This window comes from Oryctolagus cuniculus, chromosome 2 (genome assembly GCF_964237555.1).
Source record: "Oryctolagus cuniculus chromosome 2, mOryCun1.1, whole genome shotgun sequence".
NCBI classification, from domain to species: Eukaryota; Metazoa; Chordata; class Mammalia; order Lagomorpha; family Leporidae; genus Oryctolagus; species Oryctolagus cuniculus.
Genome location: NC_091433.1, coordinates 135,058,910 through 135,069,092, shown reverse-complemented (window position 1 = coordinate 135,069,092; position 10,183 = coordinate 135,058,910). Strand labels below are relative to the sequence as shown.

The 10,183-nt window shown below is 43.9% G+C and overlaps 1 pseudogene; it reads right to left on the bottom strand.

Moving 5' to 3' along the window:
* Positions 1-604: 604 nt before the first annotated feature.
* Positions 605-9,854, bottom strand: LOC100344299 (U3 small nucleolar RNA-interacting protein 2 pseudogene; annotated as a pseudogene).
* Between the last annotated feature and the right edge of the window lie 329 nt (positions 9,855-10,183).

Genomic DNA, 10,183 nt, shown 5'->3' with positions numbered 1-10,183 from the left:
TGTTTATGTCTTTCTCACCCACAGGCTTCAACCGAATACCTGTGGCTGTACTTGGAAAAGGTGGCCAGAAGGACCCATCCATTTTGGCAAGTGCCTCTGGTCTGAAAGGTACAAATCAGAACTTTCACCACTTTCCATCTGGCACTCACTGATGGCGCCAACACCTCAAGAGCCCTGCTGGGGCAATTTGTCACTACGTGGACACATACAGACCACCGATGAAAGTGGGATTTTTGAACCAGCTTGAATGACCTGCCTATATGTGTAGACAGCCATGGTCACTTTTTCTCCATAGGATTAGATGTGCCGATTCCAATGTGGTTTATATTAGGCCATTATTTTCCTTCAAAGGTAAAATTTCTTTCAGAAAGCTGGAAATTTCTGAAATATTTCACATCCATTCATTCTCCTTATAAGTGCCCAGAATCTGAATATTAGCGTATGACAAAAGAAAAAAAATATTATTTTTTCTTTAGAATCCCAAGAAATTCTTCATATAATTTACAGTAAGCCATGGGGGAATAATTCTTTCCAGAATGATATTTTCTTCTAGTGTATGCATTGAGAGACTCTGTCAACTCTCCTAGAAACGGATGCTCGGGCTTTAGCAAGAGTGAATTCTCCTTAAACTGCATGAAACATTCACTGTGACAAAATCAGGGGTGGGAACAAATGTCATTTCTCTTTTTTTTTCCAAAAGAGGAGGATTTAATGCACAGAAGGGCAGGGATCGGGGCATGGCCTGGGAAGGACTTAAACGAGGAGAATGAGAGAATCTGGAGCCTGAAGCTGTGGACCCCCAGACCCTTTGGAGCAGGATGATGCACAGGGAGTTGCCAGCCTCTTTGATCTGCCACCATCCACCAAGCATGTGCTCCTGCCCCATCCTGGCCACCAGAAAGTTCCTCATGATGAAGAACTCGAGGGTGCTGATGAAACCCACCAGGCGGGTGATCAAAGACTCAGCTGCCGGAAGCCCTCCCCACACTGCCAAAGCCTCACACAGGAGCCAAAGGAGCCTGTGGCAACCAGATCAGGGCTGCCATGGATGACTCCCAGAAGGGCTGCTCCAGGCTCCATTGTCTGCATAGCCTATTGCATCATGCTGCACAACAAAGGGCTGCTTCTTGGGGAGGCCCCACAGAGCCATGGAGCCATGGTCTGCCCCCAAAACCATGGGCTCCTCATTGATGAGGTGGATGCAGTCATTGGAGCTCTGGTGGCTGGAGAAGTCAAGCTGGGACTCCTTGGGAGTCTTCTACACTCAGACACACACACACACACACACACACACACACAGTCCTGTCCTGGCCCCCAGCCATCACACAGCACTCCTAGCAGGTCGTCCAGGTCTCCACGTTGTAGTTCCCCACCACATTCTGCATCTTCATAGAGCAATCTTAGGAGGTGCAGTGGAGCTGGTGGGTGCCTCTGTGGCGTGGCAGCCCCGACATGATGTCCCAATGTCCCATGCAGTTGTATAGGTGTCGTCAGCTCTGGGTCTTTCAGAAAAGAATGAGCTTGCTTCTGTTGCCTGAGACCAGGTAATTGCCATTGGGATGAGATGGCTATGCAAGGGGTTTGGCTGCTGTGGCCAGGGAGCTTCTCCTCTCCGCCCTTCTTGGCGTGAGGAATCACATGCAACTCCCAACCACTCCCCATGCTCCACTTAACAATGGTGCAGTCTTTGGCAGTGGGGACGATGACCAAGGCACCCAAGGGTGATGGCCAAGCATGTGATGGAAAGCTGATAGCCCCTGTAAAACCTTAAATGTTAATGGGGCTGGGGCCTGAACCTCCTTTGCCAACGATTTCCACAGCCTGCCCCTCTGCTCAAGCACATCGTTCTTCAGGTGCCCTACCACCTGCTCCTCCTCAAAGGCATGGGCATTGGCCTTCTCCTCCTCTTGCTGCCTGAGCTGCTCAAAGTAATTAGGTCATGCACAGCTTCTCCTGGCGGTCTCCTCTGGCTCCTCTTCCTCTGTTCTCCTGGGAGCTGGGCTCCTGCTCTCAGAGTCTCTGGAGGTCTCCTCATTCATCTTGCCTCCACCCTTGGATTTGCCTCCGTCCCCTGCAGAGCCTGCCTTTCTGTGTGCTTCCCTGGTCCTGCATTGCCTACTTTCCCCATTTAGGGGCTGCCGATGTTGCCTGCATGCCGCCTGCCACGTGTGTCAGAGTAAACGTCGTATACTCTTGTCATGTTTCCCTACTGTATTTCCAGATTTTCACAGTTGGAGCTTGGATTACTTTATCATTTTCAACATTTGTTGAGGAAAAATTATGAGGTTCACCAGTAGTACTTCCAGGTGAAAAAAAAATGTGTATCTAACATCCTCTCCTGCAGAAAGGAAGAACTAAAAAATAATTAATTATTCCATTATAATTCCTGCCTCAAAAACATCTGGTGCTGAACATAGCATCACGCCCCATGTGGAGAGTTGTGAATTACCTTTCATAGGTACACACTTTGTCTCCTCATTAGATAATAAGCTCCCAGAAGTGGAGGAGACCACCATGCATTGAGAACAAACCGCAGCCCATTACGTATTCTATTCCATGTATTTCCAACAGTCCTGTGAGGTCTTTACAGGTGCGGAAAGGATGGGAGGTCTGACTCATTTCTCCAGATGCACACAGTGACAGTGGAGCATTTACCCCACCTTGAGCTTGGACTTGTCAGTGAAGGTGTGCTGAGCAACAAAGACCAGCGTCAATTATCAAGATCAAGAGATTAGGATCATGAGCCTGAACGTCTGTTGGGTGAGGACTCTCAAGACTTCTGGAGCCTCTTTGAATTTTAAGAACAGTCTTAGCTTTAAATATCAATGTCATCCCACAAATTTTAAGAGACCCACTGTCTTCCACCCCACCCTAATACTCATTCACTCATTTAAACTCAGTATTTATTGAGTGCCTTGTGGGTGCCAAGCATTAGTCTATCTTCTTGGGAAACAGCATGAAACAAGTCAGAGACAGTCTAGTAGAGCTTATGCTCAGTGGAGGAGCATGTTTGCTATCTATTGCTGCAAAACAAATTATCCCACAGCTTATCAACTTATAACAAGGAACTTTTCTTGCCTGATATTTTCTGTGAGTGAGGAATCTGGATGTTGGGTAGTTGGGACCTCTGACTCAGGATCATAAGGGTATAAAGTGTCAGCTAGGGCTGTGGTCATCTCAAAGCCCATCTAAGAGAACATATGCTTCCAAAATCAAAGGGCTGATACAGGCCTGGGTCCTCGTTAGCCAGAGATGCGAGTTTCTCGCCACATGGACCTCTCTGAAAGTATTCACCACATGGCAGCTTGCTGCTCCCAGAGCAAGGACTCCCAGGGAGAGGGTGACAGAGATAAAGAGGACAAGAACCAAGTCACACTTGTCCTGTAACTGAATACTATTCAAAAGAAAGAAGTTACAGGGCCCAACCCACACTGTAGGTGAAAAGGGTTAGCACAAGAACATAAATACCAGAAGACAAGGATGATCAGGGGCCATTCTAGAGCCTGCCACAGAGAAACAGACAGGAAATACACAGCTAAGTAAAAGTCAAAGATAATGGGGGCCGGAGCCTGGCTCACTTGGTTAATCCTCCGCCTGCGGTGCCAGCATCCCATATGGGCACTGAGTTCTAGTCTCAGTTGCTCTTCTTCCAGTCCAGCTCTCTGCTGTGGCCCGGGAGGGCAATGGAGGATGGTCCAAGTGCTTGGGCCCTGCACCTGCATGGGAGACCAGGGAGAAGCACCTGGCTCCTGGCTTCGGATTGGTGCAACGCCAGCCGTGGCGGCCATTTGGGGAGTGAACCAATGGAAGGAAGACCTTTCTCTCTGTCTCTGTATCTCCGTCACTGTCTATAGCTCCGTCAAATAAATAAAAAGAAAAAGAAAAAAAAAAGAAAAGTCAAAGATAATGGTAAGTACTCCAAAGAAAAATGAAGTGAGATGAAGAATAAAACATAAATTGAGGGACAGTGTTATAAACAGAATTGTCTGGGAAGGTTTCTTTGCAAAGGTGACTTTTTTTTTTTTGACAGATAGAGTTAGACAGTGAGAGACAGAGAGAAAGGTCTTCCTTCCATTGGTTCACCCCCCAAATGGCCTCCATGGCCGGAGCTATGCTGATCCGAAGCCAGGAGCCACATACTTCCTCCTGGTCTCCGATGCAAGTGCAGGGGCCCAAGCACTTGGGCCCTCCTTCACTGCACTCCCGGGCCACAGCAGAGAGCTGGACTGGAAGAGGAGCAACCAGGACTAGAATGCAGCGCCCATGTCGGATGCCGGCACCACAGACAGAGGATTAACCAAGTGAGCCACGGCGCTGGATCCGCAAGGTGACTTTTAAGTTAGGATCTGAATGATGTCTGGGAGCCAGCTATGCCAGAATCTGGGCAAAGCGCACACTGGAAGAAGTGACACAAAGTACAAAACTCTGTGACCAGGATCCTGGTCTGCAGGAGAAATGGTAAGGAGACCAGTGTGGAGAAACCAGGGAAGTGAGGTGCATGTGGAGAAAAGGGCAGAGTGGCAGCCAGGACCTGCATTGTTGATCAAGGCAAAGAACATAGGTTTTATTCCAAAAGGGATGATAAGACTTCTATTTTTAAAAGTTCACCTTGGTTGCTGTTGTAGAGAATGGGCTACAGGCAAGAGAGAGAAAGAAAGACCAGTGAGATGCGATCACAGTTGTGCCTATGAGATGTGATGGCAACTCAGACAAGGGTGAAGTTTCAGGCTCTTATTTGTCTCTTAATGTCCTCCTGCTCCCACCGGCTGCTTTGCCTGAATTCTGACTCTCCCAGTGTCTCTGTCTGTGACAATATTCGCACCACCTTAGCCTGACCCCATTGTGGAATGCAGTTCCGTATCTGTTTAATTCCTCTGCAGAGTGATCATCAACACAAGAAGGCACCCAGGACGGACTCTACCTGTGTCTCAGAAGGTTTATTTTCCAGCCCAGAACAGTGCAGCACACTATTTAAAACCTAATATTAAGCATTGCTATTATAAAATGTCCCTTGCTCATGCTTCCACCATCCACATCAGGCACCATGTTGCCATGCCATTCATTGTCCCTTGATCTTCTTGGAGCTCCATGTTTCCAGGTTTCCTGGATCTTCTCTATCTCTGTTTGCTCACATATAAAGTTTCTACATAAAAGTTTTCTACTCTTCGCATATGAAGGCAATCAAGTACCCCCATTTGACCTCATCCCTCTAGATCTTGACTTGGGGCTGAACTTTTCACAGCCAAAATACTCTGTCAAAGTGTTTTACCAAGCAATATCAAGAGCAATTAAATTTTCCTAAGCACTACACCCAGATATTTTCATACCACCATGATACTTGGATGGAAAATTAGAAGGCAAGAGGAGGAACAGACTAGGAAGGACTCCAAAAGCAGATTCAGAGCTTATGTCATTCCTTGCAGATGAAGAAAGTACTCAAAGATGCTGAATTAAAAATAATTCCAGCAAGAATTTCTCTAATCAATATAGACATTGAGTATTTGGGTTTTCTTATCACCCAGAGGATACAAATGCCCCAAAGGACACCCAAGTCATAATAATTCCACAGCTCCCATCCTCTGTACACTTTTTGGCAGCTCCATATATTACAGTCACTGTAAACTCAATTCCCCCAGAAAACTTCAAGATAACAAATTTACTTTTCAACTATTTATTTACTTGGCTTATTACATTAAGAGTCTAGGTACTCATAGAGTCTTCAGGTTCTGTTAATGATGTCATGTTTCAGAAGTACAGAAATGATGGAAGAAGAATTAATTTCTGATTCACATAGCAATAAATTGAGACATGTTGACTCGAGTGTTATTTCTGCCAAGAACTTTTGCTGCCAGATTTTATTTACAGAATGTCATCATTTTCCAAAACATTATTGTTTCCTTTTTCAGATCCTGCCTTCAGAGTAGAGCAGGTAAATTGGGGGAGGATTTATACATGATGATAGCTAAATCCCCTCATTTATGAAGTTGCACAGTGTTTGGCTCATTAATAGCTGTTGAAAATGCTAGTCCAATAAAATAAGAAGAGCTTTCACCTGTTGCACTTAATTGTTGAAATCAAGTGGGACATATTCCCAAACATTGTCTTTAAGCAAACAATCAATCCTGGTACTGGGTGTTTCTCAAGTCAGATGTGGGAAAGGCACTGCCCTTGCTGGATGGGCAATCTGTTATAAATTTACCATCTTAGGGCTCTGCCTAACTCAACAAGGCTTGTTGTGCTCAACAACCTGTCTACTCAACTCCATTTGGGCAATTGAGAAATTCCATTGAAGATATTGACAAGTTTCCAAAGAGCAATAAAATCTGTAATATAATAGTGGTTTGAAGGATATAAGCATCTGTCATTACACCAGTGATGACACTGTATTTTCATCATGAAGTATATAGTAAAGTTGTGGGCTGGAAGGAAGGGACTAAAGAAATGCCAAGTAAGTACTTCTCCACAATTATAGATGTTAATATTTTGCTTTGTTCTCCTCATCTGCTTCAGGCCCTGGTTTGAGAGCTGGTGGAGGAAGTACTCTGAACTGTGGAGAACAATGTGGAAAGACAATTGCTGATTTACTTGAATTTTTTCCCGAAGTTTGAAAAAGGGCAGGGTCAAATTTCAGGGGCTGAAGACAGAATGTTATGGTCCAGATTGGACTTCAATTTCCTCTTGATAAGAGTACATTCACGTGTGTATGTGTGTGTGTGTGTGTGTGCGTGTGTGAAGAGTCCACAATTTATTTCCCATAACTATGTGGTTCCAAATCTAGGTTGATCATCAGAATTATTTGAGGAGCTTTTAAAAACACAGATGCCCATACTAACTCATTCCAAGGCCAAGGAATCTGTGTTTGTGAAGCAAGTTCCCATTCACATGACTGGTTAGTGTCACTATTATAATAGCAATTCATCTCTTCACCCTTCCCATTTCTCTATGGATTTCTTCAAGTAGTTTCATTTAGCCATGTTTCTTTTTTCATTTCCTTTATATTTTGACCTGAATTTTCGGTCCATAACTGCTGTTTCATTTTTGGGTTAATAAAGGTGGTTGGCTTTCTGTGCAGAGCTTTTCTCTCCATTTCTAAACATTTTCAATAATGAGAGATTCAACCCTAATTTATACTGTATTCCCAAACCTCTTAAAAGCCTACTATGAATTACCCAGAGAATAGACCCAATCATTACCTATACATAACAATGGAGGTGAATCTTCCTTAGTTCCGAGAAAAACCTCAACTGCAAACTGGCCAAGTGCTGCCCAGTGACCCAATGGCACATTCATAAATCTGTATCTATTCTGCTTCTAAAACCAACATGGAATGTGGTGCAACCCACTGAGTTGCATTAGTACTGTCAGCAACTCCAGCATTACAAAATAAGCCAATTTTTGATTTTCAGGTGAAATTTTTTTGTTGACAGGCAGAGTGGACAGTGAGAGAGAGAGAGACGGAGAGAAAGATCTTCCTTTTCTGTTGGTTCACCCTCCAATGGCTGCTGCGGCTGGCGCACCGTGCTGATCCGATGGCAGGAGCCAGGTACTTATCCTGGTCTCCCATGCGGGTGCAAGGCCCAAATACTTGGGCCATCCTCTACTGCACTCCCGGGCCACAGCAGAGAGCTGGCCTGGAAGAGGGGCAACCGGGACAGAATCCGGCGCCCCGACTGGGACTAGAACCCGGTGTGCTGGCGCCGCAAGGCGGAGGATTAGCCTATTGAGCCGCGGCGCTGGCATCAGGTGAAATTTCACAAAGAATTTTTCCCTGCTTAAAGATGAAAAAGGACATAAAATGGATCACATTAACCTCAAAGACCATGTTCTTACAAAACAATAGCTTCCTGAGCTAATTTTAAATAAGGTAATTACAAATGAATCTGAAGCATATAGTTGCAACTTCTCTGAAAATCCAAAAGGGCCTAAAATTTCAGGGGTAGAGCCAGAGACAAACATGAAGATTTTCCAAAGGCCTAGATAATGGTCTAAAACACTTTCTGAAAACTCAAAGATGTCATGTTTAATAAGCTCTACTTCTCTATTTTCTAGCTTAGTTAGTAAATCTACAGATATAAATGAGAGTTTCTAACAAGTTCCAGCCAGAGTAGTTTATAAACTACAATCTAATTATACAAAACTCTAAGAACAGGATGTAAATAGATAGGGCACATGCTCAAAAAACCCAAAGCTGGGCATCCAACAACTTTCAAGTAATTTTTAATAAAAAGAAAGTACTTGAAAATGAATGATAGTTCAACAAATCAATTGTTGCTGAAGAATTTTCCCCTAATTAAGTCCTGATGGTTTTACAGTGCAGCAAAGAATGCACTGAGCTTTTGACAACTTCTTCCACTCCCAGTGAAAAGGAAGCCAGCCCAGAAAACTACTTAGGAAGATCCGGACAACAGATGGCACATCAAAACTGAACAATGATTTCACTAAGCGAGGCCTCAGAGGCACTGTGATACATTCCACAGCTGGATATCATAAAACTTGGGTGCCATTGTGCTGCTCTGCCCATTAAGCTATGCCACAGACCAGTGTACATAACTGGTCGAAGCCCAGTCACAAGCTGGACAAAATTAAGGAAAGCACTTGGGGACTCAGAGGAAGCAAACTTTCTTAGGTTTGCTGTATAGCTGGAATGTGAAACAAGTGAAAATTCCTCCATCCCAATTCCCAGCAGAATGGGGGCAGCACCACTTACTTAGCTACCTCACACAGGGATCTAAACTGAAAAAACATGCTTTAAAAAATGTAAATATATTACAGTTGAATAGCTGGTATCTTATTATAAAAGGATGATGCTTGTACTTTTAGAGTTTATATTTTTAGACCACTTGGCTAGAGTAAAGAGAGCTACAGTGGTTGGTTTTGTGGTACAGAGGGTTAAGCCACTGCCCACGAGGCTGACATGCCATCCGAGCAATGGTTCGTGTTCTAGCTGCTCTGCTTCTGATCCAGCTCCCTACCAATGTGCCTGGGAAAGCAGCAGAAAACTAGAACACCCATTATCTTGTAAAATGATTATATAATTAATGGCATAACACATAATAATATTATGTAATTATTATGCAATAATAATCCCCTACAAGACTAATAGTTTTTAGTTATTGAGTCTTGGGTTCCATAGTAAATGGAACCCACATATCTTACTCAGTAGATTTTACACACTAAGAGAGAAGGGTGCTTTGTTTACCACAATATATCACGTGCCTAGTATGATGTCTGGTGTATAAATAGACATGTTTAATAAATTATTCTAGTGAATCTTTTTTTCTGTACTAAAATTTTGACACTTTGTGTTTTTTGTAATTAAAAAAAGGAATCAATATAAACCCCAATAAGGTCAGGACAAGAAAGGGGAGTTAAAGATTGAGAGAAGGAGCTCAATCTCACAACTCAAATGAACAAAGTGGCATTTAAAAGAAGTCTCTGGAAAGCAGTTATTAAGGCTATGTCTAAACCAACTGGCTGCATTTACCTTAATCATTTACTATCTGGGTTTTCATGACCAATTAAATCAATCTAATCACTTACATGCACAGACATAATCAAAGAAGGAAAAATGGAAAATTGGATGTCTTTCACCTAATGAGAAAACAATGCCATGGTGTAAATGGAAACTTAATCCCAGTGGACAACATATTCTACAAAACTTGCAATAGAACATACAACACAAGAGATACTGTTTGGTCCCACACCTCATACAGGTCTTGAAGCAACAGCCAAGGGAAGAACACGATCTGTGTTAGTGGGGTGTGAATTTTCAGATGGGGCTTGAATTCAGTACCACAATCATATTTCAGGTCATTAAGCTGAACACCCAGAGGCAGCAGTCTTCCCAAAGGCATGCCAACAGCTTGAATGATTTAAATGAACCACTGCTTCACATTTGTGAGATCAAGGAGAACATAGGTTGGAAGGAAGCTGGTTGGTGAGAAAGATGGATAAAAGCACTGATGTCTGGGACTGGTGCTGGTGGCATAGTAGGTTAAGCCTATACTTGTGGCTCTGGTATCCCATAAGGGTGCCAGTTCGTGTTCTAGCTGCTCCTCTTCCAAAGCAACGCTCTGCTAATGACCTGGGAAAGCAGTGGAAGAAGGCCCAAGTGCTTGGGCCCCCACACCCCCATGGAAGACAGGAAGAAGCTCCTGGCTGCTGGCTTTGGATTGGCCCAACT